The sequence below is a fragment of the Symphalangus syndactylus genome, chromosome 21, assembly GCF_028878055.3.
Source record: "Symphalangus syndactylus isolate Jambi chromosome 21, NHGRI_mSymSyn1-v2.1_pri, whole genome shotgun sequence".
Classification (NCBI taxonomy): Eukaryota; Metazoa; Chordata; class Mammalia; order Primates; family Hylobatidae; genus Symphalangus; species Symphalangus syndactylus.
Window position 1 is genome coordinate 38,256,203 of NC_072443.2, and position 20,322 is coordinate 38,276,524.

The window sequence follows — 20,322 nt, forward strand, 5'->3', positions numbered from 1 at the left end:
CTCAGCTACCCATTAAGGTGGCTATTGAAATAAAAAAAATAATAGGAGAGGCTGAAAAATGACTTTTGAAAAATCACAAGGATAGGTTTTTCTTTAAACTACCAATTTGTTTGAGAAAAAATACAAATGCTGGATAGTAAGTTTAAAAGTTTATGGGGAAAAATAATATAAATGTATAATATATATACATCCATTTCCTCACTGCTTTGCCTTGCCCATCCTAGGAAAAATCACTTAAAGGCTGTATTTTTTGAGTGTGCATTCTCAGAGCGAAGTAGCTGTACATATCACGTAAATTGGACTGGGGAAGGACTTCACAGAAAATTACAGATGATAATTACATCCTGCCAGTCATTTGGTCTAGAACCAGAGAAGAAAAACTTTCTTTTCTGTTTTGATTGTTCAGCAACATGAAACAGTGGACTAGACTAGTTCAAACCAAAGAATGTCTTAGGGCACACCCACTATGAGGACCAGCACCTGGCTATTCTACATGCCCTTCAATTTAGGCATATAGAAAGGAGTGATGAGATGGTTATATGTCAAAATGGCTATTCTCCCTCCAAACAGGATTTGCTTGGCTTATCTGCTTTTGGAGTACGCTCCAAATCCATAAACAAAGGAGTATTGAATTGAAGAAGCAAAGAGGAGAAAGAAAAAGACTAAAAAGGAAAAGAGAGAGGAAGAGGAAGGAAAAATACTAATTTCTCATTATTCCCATCTGCAAATCTGGCTCGATTTGATAACAAAACTCCTATTACTGTTCTCTAATGGTCTTTGCTGCATGCCATATGGACATGGCTTCTCAAGGGGATGAATTCTAGGTTTTCCTCACAAATATCCAAACACAGAACAGCAGGGATCTTGACGACTAAATCACCCTAACTCACGAAAAGGATCACAGAGGTGGAACATGGCTGTTGGGACTAGATTCTTCTGCTTATTTCATGTGCTTTGTGAATTAAATTGTTCTTAGAGTTGGAAAGCTGGTGGACTAAATGTTTTAATAAAAACAGCCATGAGACACAACAGTTTTCTTCACAAAGTCTTTTCCCCCTAGCTACTGTGAATATATTGCTGAATGGTTGTGACTTCTGGAAGAGCAGGAGGTTTGCCTCTTCTCTTTGCCTCAAAAACCAGGCTTATTCTATGCATCTGGGAGATGATTACACTTACCTGAAATTTCAGGGTACTATGTCAGACAGTTCCTTCACAGTGGTGTGTCTGGCACCTAAGCAAGGACTTGGTGGGCCAGACACATTTAAAATGTAAAAGTGGATGATTATATTATTTTGCATTGTAACAATGAGAGTATTTCTGGATTGTAGCTGACATGTAGATCATCATAACCATATGTGGCACAACAAACCACACAACATTACATCAGAAGCTTGTAGTTAATATTTTCAAATGATTGATTTTTTTTGAAATAGAGAAATGGTGGATGCTTTTTTCGACCTCTTTAAATAACCACTTATTGAATGTCTATTGTCAGTGATGGACTCTTTCTTCACAGAAGGGAGCTGGGCTATGCCAAACTCTCACCATGTTCTTTCTCCTCTAACACTGAACAAAATATCAGTAAAACAGCAAGTACAGCTGGTTTTGAACCTAATAAGAAATCAGTCTGTAGTAATGGGCCATATTGGTAATAATTGGAACTGGTGATATCGATGGCAGTGGGAATAACTGACTTACAAAGGTACAGCAGTTTAGGAACGTCTCAGGGACTTAGAGTGGGTAAATGAGTAAATCTGCTCTCACCTATTTATATGCTCCAACAAATATCTGGAACTCTAGAAACTTCAAGAGTCTAATATGATCAGGCTACGTTTATAGGTATTATAGGATTCATAAAAAAATAAGGAGGCATACATGTTGATCTAGTGAGCTTCTCCATATTTGTACAACACATTTTAATTTTTAGAATCAGCTATAGAATCTGGCAGTTATTATAAAGCAAACTTCACTTCAAAAAAATTGAGAAGCCAGATGATAATCAAGATATACAAAGCAACATTGGTGGGATAAGTCAAATAATTCTCTAAAATGATTATGGAGAAACTGAAGAAATTAAGGGCACCTGTCTATCATATGTGGGTCTCCAGCTATGTTTGTAATCTGTTGTGTGACCTTGGGCAAGTCGTGAAACTTCTCTCGAGTCTCATTTTTCTCCTATATAATGTGGGAGTGTTAGATTAGATGGTTTTTAAGATTCTTTCCCGTAATAACGTTTGATGATTCTAAAGTAAGAAGAGATGAAAGAGTAATTCCTCTTTCCTCTTGTTTTGGTAAATACTTGCTTTCTCCTGCTCCGTGCCTATGCAGTTTGCAGTGAGTATTAGGTTTCTGGACTCAAGAAGTCAAATAGTAAATACTGAAGCTATTTTTCCTTGTATACATGGACAAATCATAGGGGAATAATCCTTCCTTTCTTTGTATATCAATGTCTCTTCTCAAATCAGACTTATGCCTAAGGTAATCACGATCATTCTGGTACTAATAAAGATTTTTCTTCATCCTTCCCACAAGGCCCTCACCCATGCTCATGAAAGCTTATGTGATTGGGTTATTTCTATATTTATGTCCTGGCTATTTTTTTCTCTTCCAACTTGTTTATGAAGTCCCTGGTAAGCATAAAGGTTCAAAAACAAAAACAAACAAATAAAACAAAACAGCTCTGTCTGAATAATTTACTTCAGTTGAAGCAGTATAAGAAAGCATCCTAATGCCGAGGGGAAGAAAACGGGTTTTAAAAATACCCTGGTATCTTAGACAAGACTAAATAAAATCTTATATCAACGATAGTTTCATATGTTATTGTCTTTCATTTTCAAAGAGAATGCTACATATTTGCTTTATAGTCTGGTGTACAGACGTGGCTATTTTTCCCCATAGCTCTCAGGTCAGTGCATCCTCAAAGCCAAGAAGGCCAAGAGCCTGCCGAGCCAGCTTTACATAAACAAAGGAGCTACACAGCAAACCCAATACCCGGAGCTTATATCATATCCTGACCAGGCACTCTGGTTACCCATGACTCGCTCTTTTCCATCTGTGCCCTGATTCTCTGCTGGTTTAATTCCCTTCACCTAGAATGCTCTCAGTTTGCCTCCCTTTACTGCTCAGAATTCCCTCTGGACACAACTCACAACTAGCATAAGCGCCATTTCCAAGAAGCAGCTTAGTTTGACCCAACTTAGTTTGACCCAGCGATAATTTTCATGGATAGCAAGTGAAAATTAGTCCTTGTGATAACTGGAGTCACTGAGACCACGTATCTAGGAAGCACTCAGAGAATACCAGAGAAAAGACTGTCAAGGGTTGCAGTGTCCTCATAGGAAGAAAAAAATCCTAGCTTAAAGAACAAGCCCAATATAGAAGCTGTGGTATGTAAGAGAAAAGTTGTAGCCATGTACAGGAGGAATTGTGTTAAAACAGTCTGACTTTTTTTTTTTTTTTTTCCATAAAGGAGAAGAGATCCTCTGTTTCTCAAAAGAAGTTTAGTCATTGGATATAGCAACATACAGTATCGTAAAGTATAACTGTATTAATTATGAAGCTAAAATGTCTAAATTTTAGTAGAGAGAACATGGAGCATAGCTAAATAGGCAAAGACATAGGAATGTGTATACAATTTGAGTTTCACTTCCTCCAAATCTCTCAGTTAGAGGATCCCTCTCAGTCTGACGGTCCTATCATCAACAGCCTCACAAACTCTGACAACACCTGGCTGGGTTTAAGGGACGGGCCATGATACATCTTGAGAGTAAAAGATGGAATGAAACTCAGAAATGCTGAATGCTTTTATATATGTATACAATTTTATTTACGTGTATATTTATATATCAATATATACAAACATATATATTTGTATGATGTTTGGCAACCTCACTCATGGTATTCCTGTGAAGTAGGCATGTGGTAAACATAATTAGCCCATTAAACAGATGGTAGGGCTCTGGCATATCTCACCATATTCTAAAATGGTGGAGCTGTAAGCAGGGACTAAAGAGAGTGTAGTTTGATACATGGCTAACTGCAAATCTCTGTGAATTGCTACTTTCCTAAAGACAATCTGGGTAGGCTGCATTTGGCTGAGAACTGGGGATAGTTTAGGAAGCTTTAAAAATATACAAAGGGACAACTTTTCACATTCATTCAGATATAGTATCTTCATTTTTACTTACTAGAGGCATTTTTTAAAAAAAACAGCTTTTTATCTTAACTCATCTGTGTTCCAAGCAAACTTCCAAATTGCTGAGCAGATTAAAAAAAAAAACCCTACATGCCAAGTAGAAACACTGGGTAAATGTTATTTTTTAAAATTGTCTTAACAAAGTGCACTTTTGGAAAGGATAAAGTTGAAAAGACGTTTGGTACTGTAAACACTTAGCTGTCATTGTAGCACAGTGACCAAATATGTCCAAAAGCACATGTAATGAACTTTTATCCGACTGAATTATATGACCATGGCATTGCCACTCTATAGTACAGCAGGCTTCAGAGATCCTGTTATTAAATATTCTAGCCTATTTCTTTATCATTTGAAATAGGATCTAGCAGAAGTGAAAGGGTTACTAAAATTAAGACTTGAATTTACAAGTGTATTTGAACTGGCTTCAGGAAGACATGAAACATCAATACATCTGGAGAATAGAACTTGCAATTGACTGTTCTTTACCATCTGGTCTCAAGAACATTTTCTGCTTGGAAGTTGCATAAGCAATGAAAAAACACACAAACAACTTCCTGTACCGTGTTTTTGGTCACTTATAATGACGCATTACAAAGTAAACCAGCTAAATATGAGCAACTGCGCCTTACTGAAGATGACAACATACATTATATAACCAAGATCAATGAAAAAGAACATCTTTATTTTAAGAGACCTGGACTTGAAATATTCAAGAATAAACATCCTTCCTTCTAAGGTGTTCGTACTGAGTAGTTTTGGCTAGACAGGTTTTTAGAGTCACTACTACAAAACAATCCCTATATTTTTTCAAATTGAAAAAGGATATAAAAAAAGCAAGCTATATTGAGGAATAAAATGTTCCATATATTTTAAAATGTTTTTTAATGACATAAACTTGCCTTTTTAAGCAATAAAATATATTCTAAACATGTTTTTCATAGAAAACTTTTACATATCTTTGTTTTCTTAAACACAGTATGTTGATGTAATTTAATTTTTTTCTGTGATACAGGGTCATCCTTGTGACTATTCATTGTTCCTGTTTTTCAGTAATACACTTTTCTTACTTGTGGTGAGAACTGGCCTCGTCCCTTGGCTCAGCCTAACGGCCACAGACTGAGCTATAGCCCACTATCCACTGCCATAGCCGACTGGCATCACTGTCCCAGTTTTTCAGGCCCATCTCCTCTAAATCCTCTCTGCTAAATGTATTTTCTAATGTGCTTTGGATTAGAAAATCAAATAAATAAGAGCTATAGAGACTATACTGCTTGAATGCAGGGTTTGGTAGGAGATTTGGGGGCAACTCATTTGGACACTTGAAGGTCTTCAGCTACTTCTTTGCTCAGGGTTGTAACTCAGAGATCTGAACTACCAGAAATTGGATTTTGAGGTATTACTGTGTAACACAGAGTGAGACATTTATGCACTTTTATTGCAAGAGTTCTTATTTTAAACGGGGTTGTCCAGAAATCCATTCTTGATTACCTTACTTGATAGGTCTCTGATCCATTATATTTCATTCCCTTGATTTCCTCTGGCAATGTAACTAACACAATGACAACTGAGAAGCAAAGAAATAGCACATTTTTAGGATAAGGTGAGAGAGTCTTGGTAACTGACTTCATCATAGTGATGGAGGCAAAAATATACAGTCAAGTTAGAAAATTTCCCTGGACTGCTAACGGGAACTCTGGCCTGACTAGACACTGGGAAAACATTAAAAACTGCGAAGATATTTCCATTAATTTTCAGTGTTCAGAGAAGTAACATCTGATCATCTTTTTTCCTTTTCTCCAAAAGGAGAAGTCAGAATAATTCACAATCTGTGATAGGATAGGGATTGTATTGAAATTTACCTTTTTATTGTCTCTGAAAATAGGATTTCTAAGCAAACTAATAACCTTAAAACTGTTGGGAGGAAGGATGGGGGAAACTAAATGTAACCTATATGGGGGGGGAAACATCTTTAACTACTTTAACATGCACACATCTGATAAGTTACTGAAAATTCTTATTTATTTTGAAGTTAGTGCTGAAGAAACTCTACTTGTTAAAACTTAGAAATCTCAGTTCAAACTACATGGAAATATTCCATGATCACGTTTTCAGCTCATTCTAGTCGTCTGTCTCCCAGTTTATTTGAACTGATGAACTTTTACAAAATAAACATCCTTAGCTTTCTAGAGTTACGTGTTTACCCATGTAATCTATTTGTTAATTTTTGTAGCACGCTTATATGATAAAAAATACTATGTAAGTACTGAGTTTGCTTGTTATGGATTATTTCTGGATACAGAGAGTTTGCAAGAAACTTCAGTTTTACAGCAGCCAAGGTTACTGCAGACTAAAGCAGAAGTTCAGGCATAAACTTATCTTCTACCAGTTTTCCACAACTTTGCTATCGACAGCATCTGAGGACATGGTTAATGAGTTCTGAAAATCATTCACAACATCGCTAACGTTTTAGGAATCTTATAGCTTTGCCGGACCTTTCCACAATCACGAGAGAAAACCTTTGACGAAATTAGAACAAGTCCTCATACCCTCCTTTCTTTTCTTCTAGTGATTTTTTTTTTTTTTTGTATTGGAACAATCAAAAGGTTCAATGTTTTTAAATTCCATAGAAGACTAACGATTGAATAATTTTCTCACCTCTCTGTTTGCACTTTCGCAGTCTGGTTGCATTGATTTGTGTCTCACAAGTAGACATTTCCTTTGTTGGTCACAAATCAATGCTATAGAACAAACTGCCAGCACATTCCACCCCCACCCCCAATTTTTTGCAGTTTAAAAACAAAGCATATTTCTATACCTTTTCTTTTAAAAATTACTTTCATTGGTTAGTAATACACTAAAAGAAGCCAAAGCCTCAGAGTTAAAATCCCCGGGAGAAGGAGCTCCTCTCTAGCTGGTCTCTGATTCTCTCACACTGCCTGGAGCAGAGAACTGCCTAGTGGGAGAGCAGCGCTCGTCCGCCCTCCGCTCCTGGTGTGCTCTGTTAACCCAATTAAGGTCCTTGCCTTCACACATCACAAAGCTGCCCAAAGCAACACACTGTGATGTCACAGTCAGATATGATTTCATGGCAGGAAAAAACCAAAAAGGCAGAAGAGGTTGAACATACTCTGCTTTTATTCAAATCTTCTAAGAGGGGGAAAAAAAAGAAGACTTTTTTTTTTTTTTTTTTTTTTTTCTGAGAGAAAAAGAGCACAAGCTTTCTCACGTGAATGTGAAAACTCAGTTCTGAAGATACCCTGGTGCTTTTACCCCAAGTGGATAAGCATGAATAAAGAAGCACAAAGAAACACTGTCATCAATCAGAATGCTCTTGCCTACACTTAGCTACAGGTGGAAAGCAAGCAGGCACGATTTGATTTACCTAGATTAAAAGAGCAATTTTCTATCTTCTTTTTTTCCTTTTAAAAATAGCCAATCGATTTTGGCCTAGCTATTGCTGACTGTACCAGGTCCATTTTAATACACCACTGATTAAACGGTATGTTCATGGCTGAAGGCACTACAGCAGGAACAAACAGAAGCAGCTGAAGGAAGGGGGTGGGGGACAGGCGAGAGCTCCAAAAAACACTCCACGAAGGCCACAACTACTCGGCACTTCCCCGTAGACAGTTGATATAGCACATTTTAGGCTTGAACCAGCTGAAATATAATTCTGGGAGTTTGAAGCCTGGAATTCATTTAGCTTTTTAATTCTGACCTTCAGAATAAAAAAAAAATCAAAGCTATGTTTTTTAAAAAAACACAAATGAGGGAAATATTGTGTCCTAAATTGCAATGACATCTGAAATGAAGATGTGTCTCAGAAAGATGCTTCTTATCAAACACTTGAAATTTCATAAGTTATAGAGAGTTATCTACTGAAAGAGGATCTAGTTGTTTAGAGACTTTGTTTAGTGAAATTGCATGTAAAAGAAACAGAAAGAATATTGGACTTTTATATAGGGTGACTATATGTTGGGATTCATCAGGCAGCTCTCAGAAGAGGGAGAATATCTCTACTAGTTCTAGAAAATAACCATCTTGATTATTACGAGAAAGTATAACCTTTATCGAAGACTGTGTGGCAGGAAAAATAAATTAGGGAGGGACTTTCTCAGGCAACTCAGAGAGAGATCCAACATCCAACAGATGTTTCTTCTGAGAAAGACAAGGTCCATCTAACAGGTGAGACATCAGCTGAACAATGGATGCCAGGACATGGGAACTGGCTCTGAGAATCAGCGAATTCCATGTTTAAAAAGTCAACCCACTTTTTTTTTTTTTTTTTCTGTTTGCTTACTGATTCCTTGTTCCCTTCTCTCCTGTTTTCTCTCTCCAATTATCATTTACTTAATTTGAAATTCTGGCCTTAATGGGGACAGAACCGTATCCAGAGGTACTATTAAGATAAGAAAATTCAGGAAGAAAGATTTAATGAGGGGCTTAGGAGTTTTTGGAGGAGGAAAAGGAAATTAGAGAGAAACGAGGGAAAAACTAAGAAATTAAATATCGGCCTCAGCACGGTGGCTGTAGAAGAATAGCTTCTGAGAGACACAGATGGTCTGCATTCCCCAGAACAAAAACAAACAGGAAGTAACAGGGCCAGAGCCCCCTCTCCCCTTCATTCCTCTCTCCAGTGTAAATTGGAAAAAAACTGAAATGTGTTCACATCAAAAAGTTTTCCTTCAAACTCTAGCAAGTGACCACAGTAAAAGAAACAAGAGAGCGCTGGTTCCAGCAGGTAAAATGCTGAAAGGATGTCACATCGTGGGGGTGAGGAAGAAATCAGGGATTAAATACACACAGTTTGGAGAAAAATCAAGCTCTATAGCTAACTAATGATGAATGGAGCAGACAGGTGGCAGATTTGAGGTCTGGAGGAGAGGAAGGGCTCCATTTTGAGCCGCCCATTATCTGGAGGAGGGGTGGGGGCTGCTGTGGAAAATGGCTACTCCCGGGGTGCATAGGGAGACAACTGACTTAGTGGAGGGAAAGGAAGAAATAAACTAGGGAGTCATCCAGGGACACATCGAGTTAGTGAGGGTTTTAGTTTGGATGATAACAAGTTCTTAAAACATGGCTTTGACTCATAAAAAAATGTAGCTGGGATGGATGGCTACTTACAGGGTTAAAAGCAAACTGAGAGCTCTTCTATTCCCAAATCTGAATGCTGAAGTGCTGCCTAGAACAGCAAAAATGTACATGCAAAACATCAAAAATACACAAAGTGGGGGTGCAGAGGAGGTGCAGGAGGCACCAGTCACCTCCTTCCCCACACCCTTCAACAGCACAGAGCTCTGGCAGGGTCATCACCAGTAAAACTGGAGTCTTACAAGCCATCCCACAGAGAGAAACCATCCCAGGTCCCCCATGACTCCAGGCATCAGTGAGGACAGTTTTCATGTTCCAAAACTAATTGGACAGTAAGGAGTGTCTGTAAGAATAAAAGCGGGTGGGAATGGAGGATGGAAATAAAAGGGAAAAAAAGTGTCCTTGTTGAAAGTTTTAAATTACAGGCTCAGTAAAAAACTGGCATTCCACCACATCCGGTCTAGTTACCAAATGGAAAAATAGGGTCATTAACATGTTTATTTGAATTACATTAGTCCTTCTCTTTCATATTTAATTTATTCTGTTAGAAAAAAACACAACGCTCTGCATGCTGGTGAAAGGCAGGGGTGTAATGGATCAGGGAGCTGAAATACAATGATCTTTACCCATTATCTACCCTGCTAAGGCTTTTCAGAACTTACTAGGATCATTCAGGGATTCTTCCCTCAGGAGGGAGGGAAGGGTACAGAAAGATGTAAGGTTCAGATGCTACTGAGTTTGTTAAAATAATATTGAAGTACATTTAAATTAAGGAGTGGAAGGACGATTTTAATATGGAAAGTTTATAAAAAGAAGAAAAGTTTGGGATAAATGACCTCCTCTGAGACTGAATGTCCAGATGCAAGGTTGGTGCTAGGCTTACGGAACATCTCCACATGATATGGAAGTTGTAGAACATTGTGTTATTAGTATTTGGGGTATTAAAAGGCAAAGTCTGCAGGATGATCTCATGAGGCTTGCTGTCATCCACAAGAGGTCAGAGCAACTTCAGTACAAGCAAGTATAATGCAATACATTCAGGGGAAAATGAAAGAAGGTATATTTTTAGGAAGATGTCCAGAAATGTCCTGGCTATCTTTGTGGTGGTGACATGGAAAGGACATAGACTTAGTATCATAAGGCCAGTCCCTGCTTTACAACTTACTAACACCATTTGCACAAGTAATTCAATCAGTTTTCCTCATCCATAAAATGGGAACATGAACAGTTACCATAGAGTTGTGAGGATCAATTGAGATAATCTATGTGAAAGTGTTCTATAAAGCACTGTACAAATGTAAGACATTTATTTTCTGAAGACAGTGGTGCCAAGTGCGAGCCAAGCAGTGTGCCTAATATCCTCAGAAATAGGATTGGAAATAAAGCTGACAAAGCTGAAGAGGACAAGGATCTCCCGTCTCAGTGTGACTGGGTGTATCGCTCACTCATACCTGAAGGGATTTCTCACCGGGATGCTGACCTTGGGTTCACAGACTGCCTCCACAGTAGGTTGCCACCCACTCAAAATGAGTCATTTAAAGTTCAAATCTTACCTCATGCTAGCGATGCTAACATAGAGGCAAGCAGGTTTAGGCTTTTTTTGGTCACAGATTTCTGCTGGCATTGTCAAAATAGTAGCCCCAACCTCTAACTGCAACCTAGGGCAGCCAGCCCAACCTAGACTTGGTTCTGGTCACTTTTGGTGGAACAAATTGGCTTGGAAAACATCGCCTTCTACTTCTTCTCTAGGATCTCCAAAATGAGCAAAAACTTCAGTCTCTAGTTTTTCCTTAAGACAAGTTTCTCCCTTTGCTACAAATGGTATCACATCTTTTTTGTTATGATTCTTTCTCTTTGGTCCAGTTTGTTGAACATTTTGCCAGCTGTTTCTAAGCTGAACTTTGGCTTCAATACAATTGCAGTCACATTAAGATCATTCTGTTTTGAGCCCAGAGCACAGAGTGTAATTTTGATAGAGGAAGGGGAGAGTTAAATACGATAAGCTCTAGTAAAAGATGACGGCAACCCATGTGTGGGATACTTTCTGGATGAAGTACTTCAATAAATAAATAAATAAATAAATAAATAAAAAGAATAGGAGAATGTTCAGTATTAATTAAAATAATCATGACATAAGACGAAGATTTCTATTTATAATGATAAAATCCAGGCAAGGATATGGAAAATGTCTATAAAGAAACAAAAGTCCTGCGAAACTGACTATGGATTTCTTTTTCAAATTCTAGTATATGTGAACTGGAAGTCATCTTACTACTTTTCAAAAGAAACAATTTATGACAAACTAAAGAACTACTTTACACAGTAGGCAATCAACTTATAAAATTCATTAAAGGTCGAGAACATAAATAGTATCACAAAGGTTTAGCTAAATTCATGGATAATAAGTCCATAGTGGGTCATTCAGAGAAACTAGGCTATCTGGAGGAAAATGACTCTAATTCTTGAAGTTAGCAACAAGGACAATTGTGTCTTATATAACAGTTTCCTGTCCCTGTGATCAGAAAATGAATGCTGAACTGAAAGGACCATAAGCCTGAACCAGAGGGGCTTTTCTTATAACCATATGCTTGTAAGAAAGTAGGGACTAACTATAGTGCTGATATTAAGCCTGCTGGGGCCAGAAGGTGCACAAATTCTTGAACCTGCAGTCACACATGTCATATTACCTAAGTTGTATTATGGCCACTCCTTCTCTGCAGCAACTATTATCATCTCCATATTACAGATGAGAGAAGTAAGGATCAGGGAAGTTCAGAGACGAAAAGCAAATTAACAAAGGTCACACAGCTGGTAAATGGCAGATTTGGGATTTGAATTTAGGATTATCTACTTCTGAAGCTCTGCTACCACACTGCTGCTGTTTTCTGCCCAGTAGCCTGATGTATTAACAGCTTAAGATGACTAATTTAACCTGTTAAAGCGGTAAGAAGTCTTGCTCTTCATTTCCCTTGATATCTAAACTGTGTGTGCAGTAGCTTCCTGTCATCAAATCATGTGCACATCTATGGCTTTACATTAAAGATGCCTCCAGCTCTCATTAAGCGGGAACAAAAGAAGCAAACAGGTCACCAGAAGGTAAAAGGCATGCTGCTATGGATTATAATAGAGTACCTCAGACTATGACGTATATAAACAGAAACTCTTCTCTATCAACTAATCTAAAGACTCATTCTTAGTTTTCCTAATTTAAACTCATGTACTACAATAGAAGTAATACCTAAGAAGTGAATGAATATGATGAATTCCAACAACCTCCTTGCTTTGGTAACTCTAATGTTGAATGGGATATCAAAATGGAAGATGAGAAACACAAGAAATAGCTGGGTTGGGGGAGAAGCACAATGAGGAGAAGAAACATTAGAGAAGAACCCAGAGTTTACCTTCCTAGACTCTAATTTAATCCGAATGAGTTTGTTTCTCCACAGCTTGGAGAAAGTTTAAGTTTAGTAATAGGAGATTGCGTAATGCAAGAGTGTTGCTAGCCTAAAGGCTGTGGTAACATATCCTAGGAGCTCTGTGTCCCTCATAACAAAAGTAACAAACCCTTCAAAATTATTTGTGGCCTTGAAATATAATACAAAATACCTGTATCTTAATTTCTATCCTTGTAAAATGGGAAAAGTTATTTTTATATGAAACAACGAATACATAAAATACTATAATTTATATAAAATTATATAAAATATATAAAATATAATTATAAAATATATAAAATATAAAATGCTATATGATAGTATATAAAATACTCTATATTTCATATAAAATTATTATATGTGTTTACATGTGAATAGGAGCTATTTATGAGTTTTATTAAAAGTCTAGGTAAAGGTAAAGTCATCTGTAATCCTGTCTCTGGGGTTCTCTTCCCTTTCCTTTTGTACATTTTTGCTCCCCTTTCTCTGCTGTCCCCCCACACCCGCCCAGGATTTTAACCACAGATGTAATGGGTTTCTGTAACACTGGCAACTCATGGCTTTCACAAATGTTCCCTTGGCTAGGGACCACCCAAATAGTGACCAAACAGTGACTCTCACTGGCTAATGAAAAATCAATGTGGTTTGATATCATTAGGACAAGGTCAAAATAATCCTCTAAGCAGAATTTCCTTACATTCCCTCAACACCAATGTGACAATCTCGCTGCAAACAAGGCATAGGGATGTGGCACTGCTGAACCTGGTAAAACTATGTCATTGTTAACTGAACTAAAGGAACTATCAGTCCCAAAGAAGAAAGAGAATAAGAGAAAAATGTCGGAAATGACTGTCTAGATTCAGAGAAAAACTTGATGAAGGGGCATATAGGGATGGAAGACATCTTTGAGTGATGACCAGCAGCTTTGAACTCTGGTTCTGGCTCTTGATACAAATTTGATGGGTTGAGTGGTACAAAATCACTACACTGTCTAGGCCTAAATGCCTTCACCTGTAAAGTGTGGGACTCCTTTCAAATCTAAAGTTCTGATTTTGTGTCTTGTTTAGGTGGCTTACTCGGTTAGAACATAGGTTTAATAGGGTTAACATCAGAGACTCAGTTCTCATATAAATCAGATGGCCTGGTATAATACTTTGCACATAGTACTTAATAAATATTTGTTCAATGAATAAATGTCTTGGAATAGAGAAAAACTCTATTTCGTAGTCAAGGATTCTAATTTAGGTTGAAATGGAGTGGGGCCAAGAGAGAGCATAGGGCTTAATACCAATGCATCTGAATTCCTGGGCGAAATAACTTAAAACATGGGTCTCACTGACATTGAGACAGTGGTATCACCATATAGTAGTTGTGCTACAAGAACAATCGTACTATTCAGACCCTTTGAATCACCTGAGAGTGTTCTTGCCAGTAGCCTCTTCCCAAAAGAGATAACCAATCCTGAGAGAATTCCCTGATTTTAAGACTGCATAAATAGCTCATCAAATCCTTACATTCAGTTGGGATATGAAAATTACAGATATTTTTTCCTCTCCACTTTTCACATGGAAAAACAGAAGTCTGCTTCCCTTGCAGTCACCGCATCTCCTACAGGGGTGGGAAATGACTTAACCAGTATTACAGATTGAGCCACTACCTCTTTGTAAATACTATAGTTGAGCATAGAATTTGCCCACGTATGGTACACCCAGTGATTTAAGTGGCAACCACATGCCAGAATTTTGCTTTAGATAATGAGAATCAAGCCATAAAAGAACTTGTGAAAATAAAAATTGAGACACTTAATAATATCAACCACCTGATCATTGTGGTCAGACATATGATAATTCCAATTCCTTAGCAATACTTAAAAAAAAAAAAACAACTAAACAGAGGGATTAGAACTTGGAAGATAAAGAATCAAACATTAGAACAAGTAACCTTGGATCATAAATATTCTCTGACATTTTCAATTTGCTTGCAACATACAGGGTTTTGTTTTGTTTTGGTTTTGCTTCCATGAGTGTACTGTATCCCCCACTTTCTCTCCTTCTAGAAGCTGGCTAAGTGTAGACGCAGATGGTGAAACTCAATCGCAGAGTGCTGACAGAGCTTCTCTTAGGGCCTACAGAACAGATCTACCGAGACTCACATCTCTTGGTCAGCAGCGACAGGTAAACACTAGCTTTATTTTAGCAGCTCAGTTGCAGCTCCATGGGCAGCTGTCCTTACTGCACATAATCAGTCCCTCTTTTCAGGGGGTTATAACTCAACCATCAAAATACCAAAATATGCTCTGGTTTGAAACTTGGTGTATAGAGTCCCAAGCCCAGGAATGAATGTGGTTTACTTCCAAATTTAAGAAAATATTGAGTTTTGTAGGTTATTTATTTACTATTTTCAAATATGTTTGAAGAATCTTTTAAACTCCATAGGAAAATGTACTAAAAAGGACACACCATTTTAATACCTTAGGTGATTCATTCTGAATTTCAGCACACCACTGAAAGAACGAAATGGTGGTGGAAAAAAAGAGTTTGTTTTATTTTCTTACCAAATACAGATGTTTTGACCACTTGGGTCCTCAACAGCGTTCAAAATATTAGTGTGTTGTAACATAATAAAATAAAGGCGTTAACTTCTTTGTTTTGTTCTTTTCAGTGATGTGCAGAATGGATTAACGAGTTCTTGTTTCTGGCCCTTGTATAACTCAAAAACTCGTTTCAACTTAAATAAATTAAGTAAGTAATTAGTTCATAATATGGCCTAATCACCTCTGGTATTTTGAAACAAACAAAAACACAAAAATGGCTGTTGCACATTTGCACTTAATTACTTCCACAGAAAATACTCGTGTGGACTTTATTACAGGTGACATAAATTTCAAATCTAAGCTTTGTTTGTGATAGAAAGCCTGGGTTATGGTATTGTGTGGACTTCCATGAAGATTCTGTAACCGTCCCTACTATTTTCCTCAAGAAAACGAAACCACAGTCTATGAAACCACATTCTTGCGCTCTTAATTGGCAAAAGAAAGTGCTTTATTTCAAAAACTCTGGAGAATAGGTTACTTCCTACAGAGGCTCAAAGGATGTTAATATAAAAGGTAGTATCATTTCTGGAATTTCTGCAGTGTTCAATTTTTGCTCTTGGAGTCTGAACAGTTCTTGTTTGCATACACGTCTATCTGGGAATTGCTCTTGGTGATCAGGACAGCCTTATGGAAATCCTTCCAGATGAATATACTCAATAGAGCAAAAAATCTTGCTCTGTCTTTAATGTAAAGGAAGAAAGGACTTTTAAACAACTGTGTAATTGTGAGTTCTAGCCTTAAAGGAACTTTCTTGGCTTGTATTTCTTCTACCCTCCCCTTCAGATACTTAATAATCAAAGTATATGCCAAGAAACTAATGATGCAAACCAGAGTATTGCACATGAACTTGGATCGCTTTCCCATTGTGTAGTGTGTGTAGTGACCAAGATTGGACCCAAAAAGTCGATGATAGAAAATAGACAATGCAACATAATCAAGGTACGCCTACCTTGGGTGAATTCACAAACCCATTTCCTATCCTTCATAAATGCATACAGTGATTCTCAGTATAGATTCTGAAACTTCTAGGCTAATCTGACCATCAGCTGTGAAAGGAAGAAGGATCAACCCTGATTAGTAAACTTCCAGGTCATTTGCTTGGCATGAACCCACTGATGTGTTAGCTGCATACTTCACAATTCTTTAGGTGTTATCTAATGTTACCATGCATTCCTGATACCCTTTGAATTTCAGTACAGAAAGCTAAGTACAACTATACATTTCCCCAAGCTGTGACAGCCTTATGGTTATTACTCATTTTAGAACTGAGACCAACTTTTCTTCTGACATTTGACCTGGGAGAGTTTCTCCTTTAGCTTTCTGAGTCATGCAAATTTATCCAAATTCTGTATTGCAATCCTTGTCAGTTGTGGCCATACATTTATTTAGTGATGTCTTACACACAATAGGCTCTCAATAAACATTTGCTTTCCAGAATGAAACTAGCCTTATCATAAGAAAAAATGGAATAGATTTCAATAGAGTTCTAAATGAACTAGAAGAAAGACTAATAGATCTTGAGTATATTAAAAAAAAATCAAGCAATGAAACAGTTGGGTTTTGATACAGTTTCCCAAGGGAAGTAGTAGAAGTTTCATTACTCAGGGCATTTTAAAGCAGAAATAGACAAAACATTAGTGGGGTATGTTGAAATAAAATATGCGTAGTCAGTCTGTGAATTAGTGTTTACTTTCAATATAATTATAAGTGAAGCAACACTGTAATGGGGATTTTTCATACACAGGAAAGCTATGGCTACTATGTTTCCACATCGACCATATGTTGCACATATTGGTCGGTGTGGATGTGTATCCCTACTGCCCTCTAGTGGATGAAATGTAAGACCTACCTGATTAACCAGATCTAACAAGCTACTGGTTTGGGGGTATATCAATCTTTAATCATTTAGGGTAGAAAGAAAATAGCTGTGTTGATGCATTTTCCATCAAATTATAAAATTGAAGGGCATTAAAAACAACAGAATCAAACTCTGTAATTAAGACTGCCATTTAATGTTTGTTCGCACACGGTATTCATTTCTGTGTATCCCTGCCAAAGATCCATTGTGTAATGTTGTCCTCACATGACATTAAAAACACCAGTTCCCTGGAAAATATAAAAAAGAAACCGTGCTGCCTTGAAATACATGGAGTTTACTTTCAGAAACAGAAAATTAATACAGACACAGTAAGATAATTTGGAGCACAAATAATGGCTACAAGAAACTTGAAAACCAGGACTGCTCCTTAAATCTGAGCAAGCATATTAGCAATCCCTGGGTGTGCTGGCTGGTAGTCAGAAGAGGGCAAGCAAAATGGGTTTCAGAACAGGGAAGCTGATTTGAGAAAGGACTGACTAAACACACAGTAATAGGGCAGGAAAATAACTCTAAACACACATTTGGTACTGTGGGTATATATTTAATGCTATCACACTGGGGCTGCTTTTCAAGTGTAGAACCCAGATGCTGTACTCCCAATGACGAAAGATAGGGACCTGTATAGTTCTTTGGTATTTTGTCATTAAGACACAGGACAAATCTGAAGGTCATTCTCTTTGTATAATTTTAATTATTTTACAGGATTTAGACTTTAATCACTAAGTTTTAGTCTCACACTTAGCATATAAAATACTTCTCCTAAAACACCAAGAGGAAACAATTATGCAATCTATGTTGCCAAAACAACTGACATACCAAAGAGAATAAATGAAATCCGAAAGAAGGGAAACATACCGTGTGCATGCTGAGTGCACCAGGGCAATGGCCCTTACTATGAATGTGGGAAATAAATTGGCTAAATCTTTAAATATCATAAATTGTTAGAAGCTGGTGCTATGTGAGTAGATGTACATTTGAGGGGAGGGGAACTGGGTGGGCATGGCTCAGATCACTCTCTTTGAGTTAGTGACAGTTTTTACAGTACATAACTTGGTAAAAAAGTATTGGTTTAGTAATGAAAGGTAGGTCCCAATGGACTTCTCCTTGTAAACTTAAAAAGAGCAACAGACTTATCTAGATAGAGGTACAAAGCAACATGAAAACTCTCATTACCTGAGTGATCTAGAAGAAAATCTAACTTGATAAATATCCTGGAAGCATTATTTTCATCTCAACTAGATTTATTGTATAGCAATTAGCATCTCTACAGATAGATATGGGGAAGCCCAGGAGAGCTGGGGGTAAGCAGTATGGGCCACAAGGAGGAAATACAGCCAATTTCCTACTTAGCACCACGGACAGAGCTGTCAGCAGAAAGAAACATCCTTGGAGTTATCCTTGGTGTTAAAGAAACACAAAGAAATCAGTGTTGCATTTTAAAGATGCTTCTTATCCCCATTGTGACTGGCAGTCTGGGCTGGAATTATGTTCCCGTGCTTCCCTGTAGGGCACCCATTGGAGCTGAACGAATAAAAAGGTGTCTTGCCCACCTGTGCACATACAGGAAGGAAAGGTTGATATGGGAGAATGATGTCTCCTTGACCTTTGTCTGACACTTCTCTGGTTTTTGAAAAATCATAGCACTCTGAAGAATACTATCCATTTTTTCCCATGTCAAGACAAGTTCCTGTGCATTTCAGCCTCAGGGTCTCTAGGGCACAGGGATTGCTCTGGGGCACAACTAGGGAAAGGGAATAAGTAAAGACAACTCTAAAAGGAAGTAAAACGCCTTCTATTCCATCTCATGTTATAGAAGATTGCAAATAAGACCCTCTTCTTCCTCTCAGTTCTGGCCTTTATGGGGTGGAAGTCACTATTAGATTATATAACAGAATAACAGATTCTGGAAAATTAGAACTATCTCTCTTGCACTTGAGAAGTGAGTGGGTCTCCTTTTCTGTCCTGCTGAAGCCAGATACAGACAACTGTAGAGAACCAGTTTTATGAAAGAAAGCATCCTAGCACAAATTATTTGGCATTAAACCATACCATCATTTGCTAAAGACTTGGAGTCAAAGCTTTTCTCATTTGATTGTTAATAAGAAGCTTATATTTCTAAAAGAACTTGATTACCAGGGAACTTGTGGGTTTTGGCTTTAATCAATTCTTAGGGCTTTTCCTGTCTTTTGTTTCTTAGACCTTTATGTCCACAGGATAGTCTAGAGAGTTGAAATTTACTTTTTGCCAGCTCACTACGCATGTTCACCAAATGGTAAAGTTCTCACTTTAAAGCCCAGCAAGACAAGATGAGCTCTGTCTGCCCAGCAGCCTTTCAGAGGCATTAAGGGTAAGAGAGAAGGTAAGTAATTCACTATGCGTCCCCATTTCTATAATGGGGAAGGACGTCTTGATACATTTACAATACTCCTCTGGGGATATTTCATCAGTTATACCTAAACTCTAATGGACAATAATTGATTTGAACTTTCCACTTAGCACAGAGCTGTAAACAGCTTCACTGCAGACGGCAGCAATGAGCCGACGTTTTGTAAAGTGGAGAGAGATTCAGAAAACTTTTGTACTGGGTCATGCCATAGCCTAACAGCTTTTGAATCCAGGGAAGAAACAGTTTGTCCTCCTGGTTTTAATAGCTGGGCTAATCGAGTTTCAAGCCTGCAGTAGATATAGGTTATCTTTTGAAGGCATTCAATTTTAACCCCTCACTATTATGATGGGTTTATAACCTAGCCATAAAAATGTACTCCTGATTTAGACATACATCAGGACACATTCAAAAACATAACTTTCTGAATGTTAATTTCCTGGTGAAGGAAAAAATAAGATATTAAAATCATTTTAAGACTACAGATTTTTTTTTTTAACTCTCCGTGGGTGGTGAGCCTTTCAGGGAAAATATTCCCTCTCCTCCAGTGTCCCTCATCTGGTTGACATCACCCTGTCTCTCCCTCTCCCTCAACATCACTTTGTTTCTGGCCGTATCTTAGTGCAATCTCCCATGGAATGGCCCCAAAGACTAATCTGCCACAAGGCATGAACCAAGCACAAGTACAGCTCTGTTCTATGACTTTCTTTTATAGCCTCCCTCCAGTCCTGTTGAACACACAAGTAG

General features: G+C 37.7%; 1 protein-coding gene and 1 long non-coding RNA gene across 22 annotated transcripts in view; one reads left to right on the forward strand and one right to left on the reverse strand.

Moving 5' to 3' along the window:
* Positions 1-20,322, reverse strand: part of ZBTB20 (zinc finger and BTB domain containing 20) — an 833,136-nt gene that overhangs the window by 86,484 nt on the left and 726,330 nt on the right. The window lies entirely within an intron of this gene.
* Positions 14,785-19,694, forward strand: LOC129471627 (uncharacterized). Its single transcript, XR_008653670.2, has 3 exons — positions 14,785-14,894; positions 15,382-15,461; positions 19,390-19,694. It is a non-coding gene; the product is annotated as an uncharacterized lncRNA (long non-coding RNA).